The sequence below is a fragment of the Camelus bactrianus genome, chromosome 11 (genome assembly GCF_048773025.1).
Source record: "Camelus bactrianus isolate YW-2024 breed Bactrian camel chromosome 11, ASM4877302v1, whole genome shotgun sequence".
Taxonomy (NCBI): Eukaryota; Metazoa; Chordata; class Mammalia; order Artiodactyla; family Camelidae; genus Camelus; species Camelus bactrianus.
The window spans coordinates 48,369,353-48,384,503 of record NC_133549.1 but is presented as its reverse complement, the minus strand read 5'-3'; the positions used below and the strand labels follow the sequence as shown (position 1 = coordinate 48,384,503).

The window sequence follows — 15,151 nt, the reverse complement described above, 5'->3', positions numbered from 1 at the left end:
AGTGCTCAAGGTATTGGGTCATTAGTCTGGCTTTGAAGTAAAAGAGAAAAACGGGACAATGATTGACTTTTTTTTTTTTTTTAATGGAGGTACTGGGTATTGAACCCAGGAGCTCGTGCATGCTAAGCATGTGCTCTGCCACTGAGCTACACACCCCCACCAACATTTTTAAGATTAAAGAAAACTATGCCTTGTAAGAAATGACTTCAGCAGGATAATTAATACAGCCATATGAAGAACAGAGGCTGTCTATAAATTAACCTAAGAAATCTAAACTAAAATGTGAAACAATCAAAGTCAAGTAGTCTCTATTTATAGGAAAGATAAGCTTCAGTTTGTGTGGTGTGATGTGAGGGGGTTAGGAAAGTCCAGCTGCCCCCAAAATACCTTCCTGACCCTTAAAATACTGCCTGGATTTCCACCATTAAAAAAAACCCTGTGGGTGTGGTTTGTATTGGGAAATCCACATGTATTTCACATTCAGCTGTTGTCGTGCTTTCTGGTGAATTAGTGTAGCAAGCTGACAACTAGCTAACGACAATCAACTGAGGAGGCAAAGCTTTGGAAGAGGAGGCAGAAGGGATCTTTTGGTATGTGTGGCATTTATTGCAACAGTCGGTTCAACAACACGTGGGCACCTGTTGTGCCCAGATCCTGAGCTATTTTCTAGAGATGAGAAGGTGAGGAGATTGTGGTTCATTTCCTCAAGGTGCTTAGAGTCCAGAGAGCAGGCTGCATGAAAATCCTGGAGCTGGGGGAGTTTTGAAAAGCAGGACCAGGCACCCGGAAAGGAAAAGTAGGGGGGTCAAAGAAGATTCTTACCATCACATTTTTGTTGAAGGACTGGACACTCAATTCAAGGAAGGCTTTTTCTTGATGCCAGTGAGTTCCCCTAAGGAACTACCAAAATTTAAACTGGTAGGTTTGACACTTTGTAGGCTGCAGAATGACAGGTCATCCATATCCCTTTAATTCAATGATTTTTTTTGTTGGTCCTTTAAAATTTAAATCAGTAAAATTTGACTGTATCGGAACTTGTAAACTATATTGTTGACTATGAAATACAGGTCCACTGCTAATTTTGATGTCCCTCTTCGCTCGGGGAACCTCACACATGCAGCACTGATTGCACAGTGGGAGTGCTGAGGTTGGTACAGAACAGGCAGCAGGAAGTGTGGAGGAACAGGAGCTAGAAAGATAACTGAGAACTTCTTTAAACGGCAGACAAGAGGAGCACCATATTCCCATAGATGGCATTCAACAAGCACCCTGAGATATAACTTCTAGTAATGGAGAGGACACTCAACTATGGCTTAAGAGATTTGGGGGGGCCACTTCTGGCTCTGGTGTCTGCCAGCAGAATGGCTTTGGGAAAACATAACACTACTTACCTATATTTATTGAAGACAGACTATCTGATAGGCAGTGTGCTATGTGTTTTACCTGTAAAAACATTTAATTCTTAACAACAACCCACCAAGATAGGTTCTACTTCCTATTTTATAGATGAGGAAACTTAAACACAGATAAGCTCAAGCTCATATAACCTAACATTTGTCAAAGCAGGGATTTGAATACAGGTAGCCAAACTCTAATGCCCATGTTTAACTACCATGATACTCCAGGTAGAGAAGTCTTTTGGGCCTCAGTGCCCTTAAAAGTGGACATGTAAGGCCAGACAATGTCCAGATTTCTTTCTAGTTTTAAAATGTTATGATTCTAATTACATGAATTATACCTATTCTAAATATGCTTAGAATTAATCTGTGTTTCTGAGTGCCCTGTCTTAGAGAACTGAGATTTAAAGACAAATTTCTGAAATCTGGTCTTTCCTAGTCATCTCTTATGTTTCAGTCAAGTTGGATTTTTCACTCTACTAAGACTGTCCTTCCTCAATCTCCATCTATTGAAATTCTACCCAGCCTTCAAAGCCAACTGAAACGCTACCTCGTTCAAAGAGCCATTCTCAATCTTTGGAGATTTAGAGTGGAGATGTATTAGACTGTTGGGGTTTGGGATCTAGGAAAAATATCTGTGCTAATGAAAGGAAAAGATGTAGGATACGGAGAAGAAAGGGTGGAGAGAGACACTTAAGAGATGAGGAAGGTTAAGAGGACTAGCAGCAGTGTTGCTGGTGACCTGCACCAGCAAAGCCTTCCCTGAAACCAGCAATCATGAAGACACCAGTTATATTCAATAGTGCCCAGCTAGTATATGTGAGGTGAGATAACAAATGTAAAATATTTCGCATATGTTGCCTAGAGAGGCAACAATATGATAGTTCCAAATTCCATCACCTCTGTAAGAAACTGCTCATCTCCTTCATGCTGAAGAAGGCTTCCATCCTACCCAGGAAGGAGTAGGATAAGCAGAGGTCAAGGGTAGGAGGAGGTATGTGGGAACACAAAGAGAAAAGTGAGCCAGAGATAGAGTAGTAAGAGAAAAAAGGGAACATAAGGGAGTCATGGTAAAGAAGTGGACAGAGGAGAAATGGAAGCAAAAGAGCAAAGAGAGAGGAGAGAGAGTTCTGGGACTCAGAAAGAAAGAGAAAGTTTGTGCTGCCCACAGAGAAGCCAAGCCCCAGAGGGAGAGTCCCAGAGGTAATCAAGTCCTGGAGGTAATCAAGCATCCAAGTCCAGTGCAACCTCAGATTCCTTCCTCTTTCCTTGCCCTGTACTGGAGGGGTTCTGAACTCTGCCTCCTGTATCTTGTCCACTGGTCTCTCTTGTGTCCTACTACTGGGTGGTCCTAGAGGGTGAGGAAGGAAAAGGCCAGGGGATTCCTTCCCCTCTTTCTGCTTTGGGAGGCATCTCCAGCAGTAGCTGAACATCCCTCATGGCTCCAGCGCCCACTGGATAAGCCCTTCCTGGTCCTGGAAGCCTCTTCCCTTTATCCCTCCAGACCTAGGAGATGCACCCAGCAGTTGCTAATCTCAGGGTTGCCTCACCTTTCCCTGGTTGTAATTATAGTTCTTTCAACAGCTTTGTAACTAATACACTGCATTAAATGATCACTATCGAGGAACCTAGAAAAGAAAAGTTTTGTTCTTGGATTCACCCTCAGAGTTCAAACACAGCTTTCGCAGGGGGACTGAAAGCAGTGCATCTAGTGAGTAAGAAACCCAGCCATTCCAAGAGTCAGGGAGGGTCCGGGTCCACTTCTCCATTGCTTGATTGGAGAGCGATGGATCCACAGTGGCTGTCAGAGTGGAGGGGCTCTTAGCCAGGGAATTATCTGTAAAATGACTGGGTTTGTGGCCATTCATGTCTATTTCTTCATGATTTACTATACTCATTTTAATAATCTTGAGCCTCAGCATAAGGAACATCTCAGTTTTTGTTCCTCCAAGAATCATTAAGTGCCCATAATGAGTACAGACGGCACACAGCTAGGTGTGGTGAGGTGGAAACACAGAGACACACTGGGAGGGCAATCTCGGGTTTTCAAAGTGTTTGATTTTTGCAAGATAAGGTTTGTGGATGGTCTGTCAGGAGACCCTCTTGATAGAGATGCTCTTGAAGTTTTGCAGTCCCAGCAGAGCTGCAGACACTCAGTTTTATTCTTCAAGCGTTCATCTCTCCCATCCCCAGAACCGTGTTAAAACTAGGTTCCTGTTCCACAGTCTAGTGGGGGCACAGAGTAGGCATATGACTGACCCTCAAGCCACAGGGGGAGGATTCTGCACAGGGGTCGAGGAGGCTGCACCGAGATAGTAGGAGATGGTGTACAAGCTGAGTCTACGCTGGAGGGATCGATGGGGTTTCTGGCAGAGAACAAAGCAGGATCAGAATCAATTATGAAAGGACAGGGGCATCTGAGGTGTTGTCTGTAGACAAGGGTTTGGGGGGTGAGGCGGCAGTGGAGAAGAGACTGAAAGGTGGAGGCCCAGCTGCAGAGGACTCAGACTAAGGAACTGGGGCTTGAGGCTACAGGAGTCATCAGAGGATCTTGAGCGTCCTGTGGCAAGGTCACTTCTGGGATGGCAACTTTGAATGCTGCGCGGAGGACGGATTTACAAGCAGAGAAGCTGGAAACAGGAGAAGGAACTGCGAGCTCCCAGGGGTAGCTCACATAGGAAGCCTCAGCTTGACCATCGCCGAAGGGGCATATATTGACATTTGAGCTGCTTTTCTCTCCATCAAGGGCAAACATCCTCCGTCTGTTGGGGTGGGGTGGGATCGGGTGGTGGGTTAGGGGCAGAAAAAATGTCCCTTCTACGCCCGGATGGTACGATGACTCCAGCCTCTGAAGTTTCGAATTTCTCCTTGCCAAGGTCGGGCCCCTACAGGTGGGCGCTGGCGAGCCCGGGCCCAACGAGTGGCTCGGCGCCCGCCCCCGGCAGCCGCCGCGGCTCGTCCCCTCCAGGCCCGGACGCCACCGCGGGCCATGCCGGGCAGGGCGCTCCGGGAGCTGCGCGGCGGCGGCTCGAGGAGGCCTGGCGGGCGGCGGCGAGAGGCTGTGCCCCAGTTTGTGTCCAATCAGGGAGTGCGGGCTGTGCCCCGAGCCGGGCAGCAATGCGTAAACAAACCCACGGCAACTCCTCCGCCCCCTCGGCGCGCTCGCCCCGCGCCCGCCGCCGCCGCCGCCGCCGCCGGCTCCGCTCGCCTCGAGCCGCCTGCCCGCCCGCCCGCCGGGGCGGCCCCCCCGCCCCGCGCCGCCCGCACCCCCGCCCCGCCCCCGCCGGCGCGGGCGCCCTCACCTACCGCCCCACGCGCGCGCGCTCGCGCACCACGCGCCCCGCCCGGCTCGTGGCCTCCCGAGAGCAAGGTAAGGGCGATGCGCGGGGACCCGGGCGGCTCCCCCGCCCCGCGCGGCCCGGGGAAGTTTCTGGCGTGGCCGTATTCCGCCGCGCCGGGGAGGGGGGCGGGGAGGCCCCCGGCGCCGGGCGTACCGGCGGGCAGGAGGGGGCCGCCTGGCGCTCTGGGGTCACAAGTTGCCCAACCTGCCATCCTGGCGGGCGTCGCGCGGAGAAGGGCTGGAGGCGCGGCGGGGCCGGGCGCGGCGCGGACGAGGGGAGGGCCCGGAGGAACTTTCTCCTCCCTGGAGGGGCTCCCGCCAGCCCGGGCCGCGGCCCCGCCGCGGGAGCAGCCGGCCCCCTGGCTGGAGGGAGCCCAGGAAACGTGTTCGAAGAAGCTGACGCAGTTTGTGACGCTCGCGGCTTCCTGACGGGGACCGGCGGCGGCGGCAGCGCCTTCGCCGAGGAGGGACGAGCCGAGGCGGCGCTCGGGCCCTTCCCCCGCCCGAAGCCGCGCGTCCTGGCGCCTAGTTGGGGGGCCGGGGGCTTGGGGCGCGAGCATCCAGTGGCGGCCGGGAGCCGGGCCCCGGCAGCGCGCGTCGCTTCCGTTTTGATTCGCTCGGGTTATTATATAAGATGTCACGGAGAGGAAAGGGGCGAGCGGGCGGCGCGTCGGCCTTCCGCGAGGGGCGGGGAGGGGCGGGAGGCCGGGCCGGGCGGGGACCCACCTGTGCACCCTCCGCGCCCCATGCGGGTGCCGCCCGCGCGCCGGCCGTGGCCAGGAGGCGGGGGGTGGCGGCAGCGGGATGGACGGACGTGCTCGCAGCTCCCGTCCTGGCCCTGGGGACTCTCGGGCAGCGGCCGAAACGTGCTGTTTCCTCTCGGCCGCCTCGCCTGGGTCGACACATTTCTGGCTCCGGGCATTTGTACTTTGAAACATTTGTTTAATATTAAGGAAGCTGCGTGTGCGGCCGTCCCAGTCCGCCCGGAACGTGTAGCCGTGGGCTCCGGGGCAGAGAATGAATCATCGCCCCGCGGACCGGGCGCGGATGATTCATGCGGGGTACACCCCGCGCGTACTCACCGGGTGCCTCTGACCCAGGGACGGCGGCCCTTGCGGCGATGACGCCTGGAGGGCTCGGGGAGAGGTAATGCAAAAGGGTGGCAGCTTATTTTCCTTCCTCCTTCTGCAATTTTGGGGAACTCTGAGGGGTCGGGTTTCCAGATTTTCCGAGGCTTGTTGAGGTTCTTGGAAGGGTTACAAAATTCCACCTGGCTGCGTTAATGAGTCGGTGGAGGAGCGCTGATTCGCTGCAGGGTTGGGTCCTCTCTCATTCAGAATCTGGATGGCGTCGAGTGAGGTATTGGGCTCTGAAGGAATCTTCCTAGTAATTGCCTCTACTTAAGTACCGCTAAAGTAATTAGCAAAAACTTTGAAAGTTAGTGGATCTTAAAAGAAAAATAAGTGGCTCCTAAGTAGAGGAGTCCTACTTAAAGGTTTAGGTTTTGGGGTTTGTTGTTTTATGGTTTTTTTTTTTTTCTTGAGCCGAATCCTAAAAGAAATCTAACTTGACATTAATTCAGAACTTTTGACCACTGCGACCACCCTCAAAGACCAACTTGGCTCATTCCCACCACACCCCCACGCTTGTAGGATTAAGAGTAAAGTTTTCTCATCGTTTAGGACCCATCTCAGATGGCATCTCCTCAGCAAGGCCTTTCATCCCTCACCCCAGGGACCACCACCCGCAATCCTATTTTATTTTCTTCATAGCTCTAAATTGTCATCTGGATTGATTTTTTTGGGGGGGGTGTCCTTCAAATCCTGTCTCTCTGCACTAGAAGGTAAGCTCCATTGTGGCAGGAATCTTTGCCTAATTTGTTCCATTGCCATAACTCTAGCACCTAGATCAGTGCCTGGCCTATTAGGCACTCAGGATTTGTTGACTAGTGAATGAATGCATTCCTTTTCCCTGATTTCTTCATGAAACTTTGTCAGTTGAAATTCATTGCCAGGTGTGGACAAAGCACTAAGACGTTACAGTTCTATTTTTTTTCTTCCAGTTTTCTTTTGATTGATTTACTTCCTCCTCTGTGCTGTTAACTTATAGCGCAACATGGGTTTGAGCATCATATCCTAAGATGCTGAGCAGAAAGAAAGATAAGGCAAGTGGAGCCTTGTCAACGGAAGGTGTGTTACTGTATAAGTTAATGGGTGATAAAAATATTATCTGTGCTAATTGAAAAAATGTAGGATATTGAAAGGGAATCGGCAAAATCAGATTCCCATGGTATTGTTTCCACTCATATTTGAAATACTGATATTTCTATATTCCTCTGTCCCCACTTCCTGCACACCAACCTCAAATTTAGCTGCAGTTTTAGAAGGTCCATAGTAGGTAGCACGTAATATGAAGTGTTCATTTAGCTAAATGAATACAAGATTTACATCTCTGCTTTGTTGTTGTTAATGTTGATAACTCCGCAGAAGAATAGATGGAAGGAGTAGATAGAATCATTAAGTTCAATGTAAAAATTAAGTTAAAACTGTAATATATCAGTGGTATAATGGAAGAAGGATTTGAATGTAGTGCTTCATACTGCCTCCTTCGAGGACAAACTTTAATGAACTTTTTTATTATATATAAATAACAAACTTCAGAGGCATATTAGTCGGCTGTAAACCTGTAGGAATATTTTCAGAACTCAGTACTTCTCAACTCTCTGTTAAAGAAGAGTGAGTTTTCAACAGTTCCCTTTCCATAATAGTAGCCGTGATCACTTTCAGAAGCATGATCTCAAGAGTAAGCTCAGATATAATACAGTTTTAAAGCTAAAAGCGATCTTCAAATTGCTTGGCATAGTTTATTCCTTCTTATCCCTCCCTTTATTGAGGAAACTTAAGGCACAGTGAAATGACTTGCCCAGTATGCAGGGCTGGGATTAGAACCAAGCGTCCTGACTTCTTGTTGGAAATCCTCAAATTAGCCAGAGCTCCCATAGCTGGGGGACGAGTGGTTCCTGTCTTGAGTAATCCGTGGTCTGCCTCTTGCCGGTGAGCTCTCAGACAGTAAAATTATGTTTTATTCAGCTTTGTGCCCTTCCATGTGCCTTGGGCATCTTGGGGTTTGACAAATACATGTTGGGTGTTGTTGGACAAATTTATTTTAAGTTGAAAATATATCTGAGAATTGAAAAAGCAGGAAAACATATCTTTTCCAGGCTGAAGAAGTCTTTTGAGAAGAAAGAATGTTGGCAGTAATTAGCCTTAGAACTTTTATAGTAATGAAGCTGTTGTTTAATTTTCATGCTTCAAAAACTTCAGCTACAATGGCTTACACCTTATAGGTATGCATGCTTGCTTAGTTGGCACAACTATTGCCTGAAGAAACAGTTGCAGGCTGTTGCAGGACGTCTGGTAGGTCTTGCCTTTGGCACAGTATCCAGTTAGACAAGCCTAGATATTACAGCTAGACAGAATTGGGGCTGAAGCTCAGGTCTGCCCCTAACAAACAGGGCTCCCTGTAGCAAGGTACTTTAATTTTTTTGAGCATCCTCTTGTCCCTGAGTGGGGGTGATACCACCTACCTTGAAGGACTGCTGTGAGACTGGGATAATGTATACACAGTGCCGCATGTACACAAGGCCCTTCATAAATGGCAACTTTTATGTTATGACTTCTGATTTATGTGACCAGGGGAGCAGCTTAATTTCTCAAAGCTTCTTTTTTTCCCAACTGGAGAATTCATGATTACCATGGGAGGAGGGGAATTAAATGATCCCTAAGATCTTGTCTAACTGTGTAGTTTAAGGAACTGATAAAGAATACACAGTTCTACAGTTTTAGTTTAAGTGAAAAGATACATGTGTACATTCTTGATCTACCAAGAGCAACTGCAGAAATCGTTAATTTCTGGGCCTTCCTAAGCATTTGGCATGATTAGCTTTGATGATATTAAGTACATTTTCATTATTTTATATGCTTTGAATGATGGATACAAAGTTAACCTGACTGTTTCAACCTCTCATTCAGCTTCCTGTACATAAGGCAGTAGGAGGAGGGTATGGGTTACTCAGACATACCCAGCCTTTCTTTAAGAGGCTTAGGGGGCATGTAGGGAGCGTAAGACAGATAACCAAAGGCCTTAGCACGTGGAGGGACTGTTACAGAGGCAGAAAGTAAGTGCTTTGTGATTACAGAAGAGGAAAACACTATCAGCTGCCAGAGATGAGGGGGTCAGCCTGCACTCAGACTTGAAGGAAGGAATATCTGAGCATATCCAGGGATGCAGAGGAATATGGTTAAGCTGAGGGGTGAGGAGTCTTGAGGCAGGAAAGTGGGATGGCAGACTGCATGGCAGAGTTAGGACCATATTGTGAGCATCTTGAACACTGGGCTAAGGAGCCCGGTTAGTAGGCAGTAGATAACTATCAAAGGTAGTTTGAGTCGGGGAATGATGTGATTAAAGCTGTGCTTTACAAGGATTAATCTGTACTGTGGAAGCCATGGATAATCCCAGTTAGAAAGCTATTAAAATGGTTTCCAGACAAGAGGCAGTGAGAACCTAAATTATGACTGGGGGCAGTGGGGTTGGGTGAGACACTATAGAAACAGTAAATGCAACAGGACTTGTTGGCTAATTGGATGAGAGAATTGAGGGGGAAGTCCAAGACTGGAGCTGAGTGATGTTGGATGGTGATAGCAGAAATTGAAATAGTTAGGAAGGGCCACTGGTAAAGCACCATAAGTAGTATGCAGTCAGTAAATATTTGTCTAATTAATCGGCTTGATTATAAGTTTGATTTGGATATAATAATTTCTTTGTGCCTGTGGACCATCCAAATGGATGGGAGCCATTAAAAACAGAGATGCATTTGCAAGCATTCTTAGGGAAGGTGGGTAGTGAAGCACCGAGAAGGGTTCGGAGTGTGAGTGAGGAGAAGAAAAGGCCAGGGAGGAGCATGGAAAAACCATATTCATGGGCTTGGAGGGAGACAGACTGGGGCTGACAGGATGCAAAGAAGAAAGAAGCAGAAAGAGAACAAGGAAAAGATAGGGAGAGAGGGGAGGAAGGAGAATTTGGAGAGGACAAGTAGGGTAGAGGGGCTGAGATTGAACACTGGGAAAAGGTCATGAGATTTGTTCATGAGACCATTGCTAATAGCCTTTGAGGATCAGGGTCACTGGGCAGTGGAGACAGAAGTCAGCCAGGTACCCGTGAGGCACCTGAGTGGGAAGAAAGTGCAGAGAGTGAGTGCAGACTAGGGCTGGACCGTGAAAATCGGAGAGGACAATAACTTGAGGTGATGAGAGTGCAGTGAAACACTCTTTAAACGAAGCCATGAGAAAAGCCCAAGAGTATTGTGGGTAGAGTGGTGGTCATTGGAGCAGGAGAGACTGATGATCAGGAGAGGGAGTGGGGGGCGGTGGATGCACCAGGCCCTCATCAGAAAGAAGGGATAGGAGCTCGATAGGGTGACCATACATCCGATTGCCCAGGATGGTCTCTGGTCACACGTGTTACCCCAATAAGTGGGACAATGTTTGGACAAATATTACAGATATTTGGACAAGTAATGACTGTTTTGATTCTAAAACAAAGTCCTGTTTTGAGTAATAAATCATTTGATCATGACAAAGGTCGTTAGTTATTCATGGAAAAACAAGTGTGACATGGAGGGGAAAAGATTAAATGAACCAAAAAGAAACTGAGATTTAGAGAGTAAAGTTGGAAGCTGGGAGGGAGTGTGACTGCATTTGAAATAGGTTAGTTCCCCCTTTTTAAGAAAGAAAGAAGAACAGAGGAGGCCAGTTTATTTGCTGAGTATGTTGAGAGTGAGAGGTAAAGTTGGGAGATGGAGGAGGGGGAAAGGTTTGGAGTAGCTGTGGGAGCCAAAGGTGATGAGGGCCTGACAGATTGCTCAGGGGCCATAGCCTGGTGAGAGGGCGAACCTTCCCTGTATTTATGACTTTCTCCAGCAATCCTCAGAAAATTGGAAGTGGAGATGGTGTGAGTATCATTGAAACTGCCAGCTCCATATGGGTCCTGGGTTGAGTAGGAAGGCAGGTGAAACTAGAGTGTTGATGGGCCGGGAGGATAAGTGAGAATGAGATTAGAATGTGTGGTGGCTGGTTCAGCTGAACGAAGGAAAGGGAGAAATGCAGATGTGGAGGGGGAGTCCTGGGGCCAGTGCTTAAGGGCCTTGGGGACTTTTAGAGTATCTGTCTTACCATGATGGAGGGATCAGAAATGAGCAACAATGTAAATTCAGAGTGTGGCTGAACTAGAGGAGGGTGAAGTGACTCAAGCATGAGGTGGAAGCTCACTGACCTTCAGGAATTATGGGGACAGGATGTCAGATGATTATAGACCAATGTCAGGATCTGTTTAAAAAATTCTGGAAAACATTTATTAAAGCCTTTCTGAGCCTTTAGTCTGTAGAGTTGGAGAGGACCTTAAAGAGAGGGAAGATGGAGAAGCTAAAGTCTTTTAAAGGCTTTCGAAGAAGATTTGAGACCTGCCCCAGATCACAGACATATGTGGCAGAGCTGGCTCTGGAAAGAACCAGAATCCCTCAATCTCAGTTCAATATTGCCCCCTAAGGCAGAAGAACCAATTAAAGGATCCAGTGAACAAAGTCTTGGAATGCTTCCTCGCTGTTCAGCTTGCCCTCTGCTCTTAGAGCACCAGTGTTGGCAGGCACGGAACCCCACTGAGGAGAGCTATGGGGTCGGGTCCACGTGCTCTGACTTCTACCTGAAGGGCAGGTGATGGTGTCTTTGAGGAGGACCCATGGAAAGCACCAGTTCTTCCACAATAATGAAAAAAATAAATAAGAATCAGCAGATGGACAAAATATTAACTTTGTTATTGAAGACCAGACTGGGAGACACAGCGTGCTGTGAAGCCCAGAATGGTCTTGTGCACCCTCCACACATGAGGCTAGACTTTGAAACAGCCTACTGGATGGAAAGTTTGAGGCTGCAGAGCAGAAATACCCAGGTTTCTGCCTTTCACTGTTCAGGCAAAGAGAAAGAGTCCAAACCTTTCATGCCTACTACCTTTCATAGAAAAACTCCATCCATTTGTGAACTGAGAAACAGAGCCATGGCTGTCACGCACCAACCACATAACTTGCTCCACCTCTATGGGGAGATAATGGTGTAGGGCAAGAAGACAGCAGTGGATCGGGAATAGCCCTCCCTTGGAAACCCTGGGCATGGGAGAGAGGCGTTTGGTCCTCTGGCATATAAGGTTATACACCACTCATAACTTTCCTGTTTGCACTGGAGTTTAACTTCTGAGGCAGCAGGTGCATTATTATGTTGACTAGAAGTGAGTGAAATGACTCAGAATGGTTTACACATAGGTCCATAGTTAATCTATTTCATAGCCATGCCTAGTGGCTCTCCTTCCTCGCTGGGGATCTCGGGAAACTCACAGATGTCGCAGCAGAGACCACCAGCTTTGATATCCTATTTTTCAATTCAGAACTTTGGAAAAGTAGAAAGTTCTTTCTCCTCCTAAAATACTTAAGGAACCCTTCATTGGCCATACAACACTTGGAATTTGTCCTGATTCTGTCACTACCAGTGACCTTACTAATTCATTGTTACATGCCTCAGTTTCCTCATCTGCAGCATGGGAGAAAATAACGCCTGTTCTGTTCCCAGGTATTTGATGTGAAAGCTCTTTGCAAATAAATAGTGTCATGCGAATGTAAGGTATCAGTATTACCATATGGGATACAAGGTACGTTTTGAGGTTTAAGAACTTTTTTAAATTAAAGTGTTTCAAATAAAATAACTAAGATGACTACTGAAATTTGGTGGGACTCACTCTGGTAGGCACTTCAGGTAAATCGTGATGAGTTTCTCCCTTTCTCCGTCTCCGTGTCTGGCCAAGTGAGATTAAAGCACAGTGTTTCATGACAAATGAAAATTTTGCCTTTTTATCTATTTCTCTTTTAACTGTTAAAAGGTCTTTTTTTAACTATAAAATATAACACGTATATAACTTTTGAAATGTAAATGTATATAGTCCAATGAATTATTTAGAAAGTGAACATCCATGTAGCTACCTTCCAGCTCAAGAAATAGGACAGTTTCATTCCTCCCCACCCCCATAGGAATCCTTTTTCTTTGTTAGATGCTTGGTTTTCTTTTCAGGGAAGTTACGAGTAGTAGCAGGAGGCAATTATGAATATTGACAGATCCAAAATATGTGCTCCTTTGAGTGGAATTAGAGCAAAGGAGTAATATTAGTGTTTTACTCTGTAGTTATTTGCTATTTCTATAACTATGAATATAGTGTTTTGGACAAGTCCTGGGTTTTCAGCCTTAAAGATCAAAATCTTCTGGCTGAGTTTCCAGATTTGTGTCCTTTGAATAGGACTGAAAGAGTTGTGATCCTTTGGATGTTAGAAAACTTCTCATGCCTAATTTTTTTTTTTAATGTTCTGATCATCCCTCTTTTGCCTGTTTTTAGAAATGAAACAGCTAAGACTCTAGTATTGATGATGACTTTGCACAGTAATCAAAGGTCATCTTGGAAATACTTAACCATTATCGAGGCAAATACCTTTCAGCTCAGGCTACCATAGGCTAAATTTGAAGTGGTAAGAAAGAGTCAGTGAAAACAGCTTTATTGCATGAAAGAAAAAAAAAATTGTGTTTTCCTTAATTATGATCTTCTAGTGTTCTAAATTCTACCATCTTTTAAGAATTAATGAGTCAATAAATCAGAAGTCTTTTGTGGTATCCAGAAAAGGAGTCTCTTAAATAATAATAATAAATTTATGATTAAAACAGACAATGATGATAAATACTAAAATAATCAGGAAAGTATCTTAGCTAGTCAAGTGTGTCTATAAAAACAGAAAAACTGAGTATTTCAAAAATTGATAAAGGCTCATCTTTAGGGGGAAGTTTCTATGGTTGTAAGATTGAGTAATTGGAACCTCATTTGAGAATTTGGTGGACTGAACTTGTGTTTCCTGTCAGTCCCTCCTGAAGTACCACTGTAGTGATGGTAAACATAAGGTAGGAGACACTCACAAATTTTTGGAGGGTGAAAAGCAGACAGACCTGTGGCGACTGATTTGGGATAGTAGAGAACATTGATCCCTCAGTGCCCTTCAGGGAGGTTGGGAATAGATACTGGGAAGAAGCAGCCAGTTCATCCCCCAGAACCCGAGAAAGGCTCTGGAATTGGAGGCTTTGGAGTGGGGCATGGGACTGAAAATAAGGGACTGAACGTCTGTAAAAGGATCTAGACCCTCAGTTCACTTCCCTCATCCCTTAGAGCAAGATGAAGTCCTTATCAGAGACTGGATATTTTTTCTCTGGAGAAATTGAAGTAAACTAACAGTTATGGATTTAGGGGTACTAGGCAAAAAAGAGGGTAAAAGTGAAATGTTCGACTGAAAACAGAGGAATTTAATGAAATTATGCGTAACCAAACAGAGAGACCTGATGCTTTTTTTAAGCCACCCTCAATCCTAGGATAGCTGGGTAATTACTAACCCAGGCAGGATATTGAAGGACTCTTCTCTGGACAAAATGAACAGCCCTAAAGAAAAGACCTGCAGATACTGATATTTGCAGTCCCACAATGAGAAAACTTACCACCCATTCTTCCTACAGTGAAACCACTAGTCAGTAACCCCACTCCTTCTCTTTTATGAACATGGAACTTGCATCCAGCTTTTTAGTGCCTTACTCTTAAATATAAACAGATAGCCAGTGAATATAAGACATTTGAAGAAAGCATTCAAAAGTAAGAGGGCAGGAACCAGAACAAATGAGAACAAAAATCATGGGGGAAACAGAAATGCAAAGAGAAGAAGAAAAATGAGAGTAATCAAAACCAATCCAGCTATAATTAATGAAATAAGAACAAGGCTGTAAAAAAGTAATAATCAGAGAATAAGAAATGGGTGTTAGAAATTAAAAGAAAGATGATTAAAAAAATCATTGGAAGGATCAGAACATAAAGTAGAAATAAAAGCAAAAAAGTAGAAAAAGGAGGGGAAAAATAGAGTTGGAGCATCAGCTGAACAAACATCATGTCACACTGATAAGAGTTCCAGAAAGAGACTACAGGGGAAAGGAAAGGAAATTAGTAACGACATAATGCAAGCTATTTCCCCAGAACTGGAAGACGTATGTTTGTAGATTAAAAGAGTTCGCAAACTAGCCAGGCAAATGCATGAGAAAAAAAAAAAAAAAAGCCACACAATCAATGTGTAAGACATATCACTATAAAATTTCAAAATATTAAGGAAATGGGAATAAGCTAAATCTTGGCAGGGTTAAAAACAGATCACATACAAAAAGATTGGAAATTGGAATGTCATCTAAAGAACAATGGATGAATTCTTCCAGAATTCTGAAGACAATCTAGAATTTCAGAT

The 15,151-nt window shown here is 45.9% G+C and overlaps 1 protein-coding gene across 4 annotated transcripts in view; it reads left to right on the top strand.

Annotated features, from left to right (window-relative positions):
• PCGF5 (polycomb group ring finger 5) overlaps nt 1–15,151 on the top strand; it is a 284,658-nt gene that overhangs the window by 163,094 nt on the left and 106,413 nt on the right. The window contains exon 1 of one of the 4 annotated variants that reach the window (XM_074373968.1): nt 4,636–4,767. The exons of 2 other annotated variants lie outside the window; for them this stretch is intronic. The gene's annotated coding sequence lies outside the window, so the exon portion shown is untranslated. Of the gene's footprint in view, nt 1–4,635; nt 4,768–5,601; nt 5,884–15,151 lie in introns of those variants that run through there. One more of the 4 variants, XM_074373973.1, reaches the window with a different exon arrangement.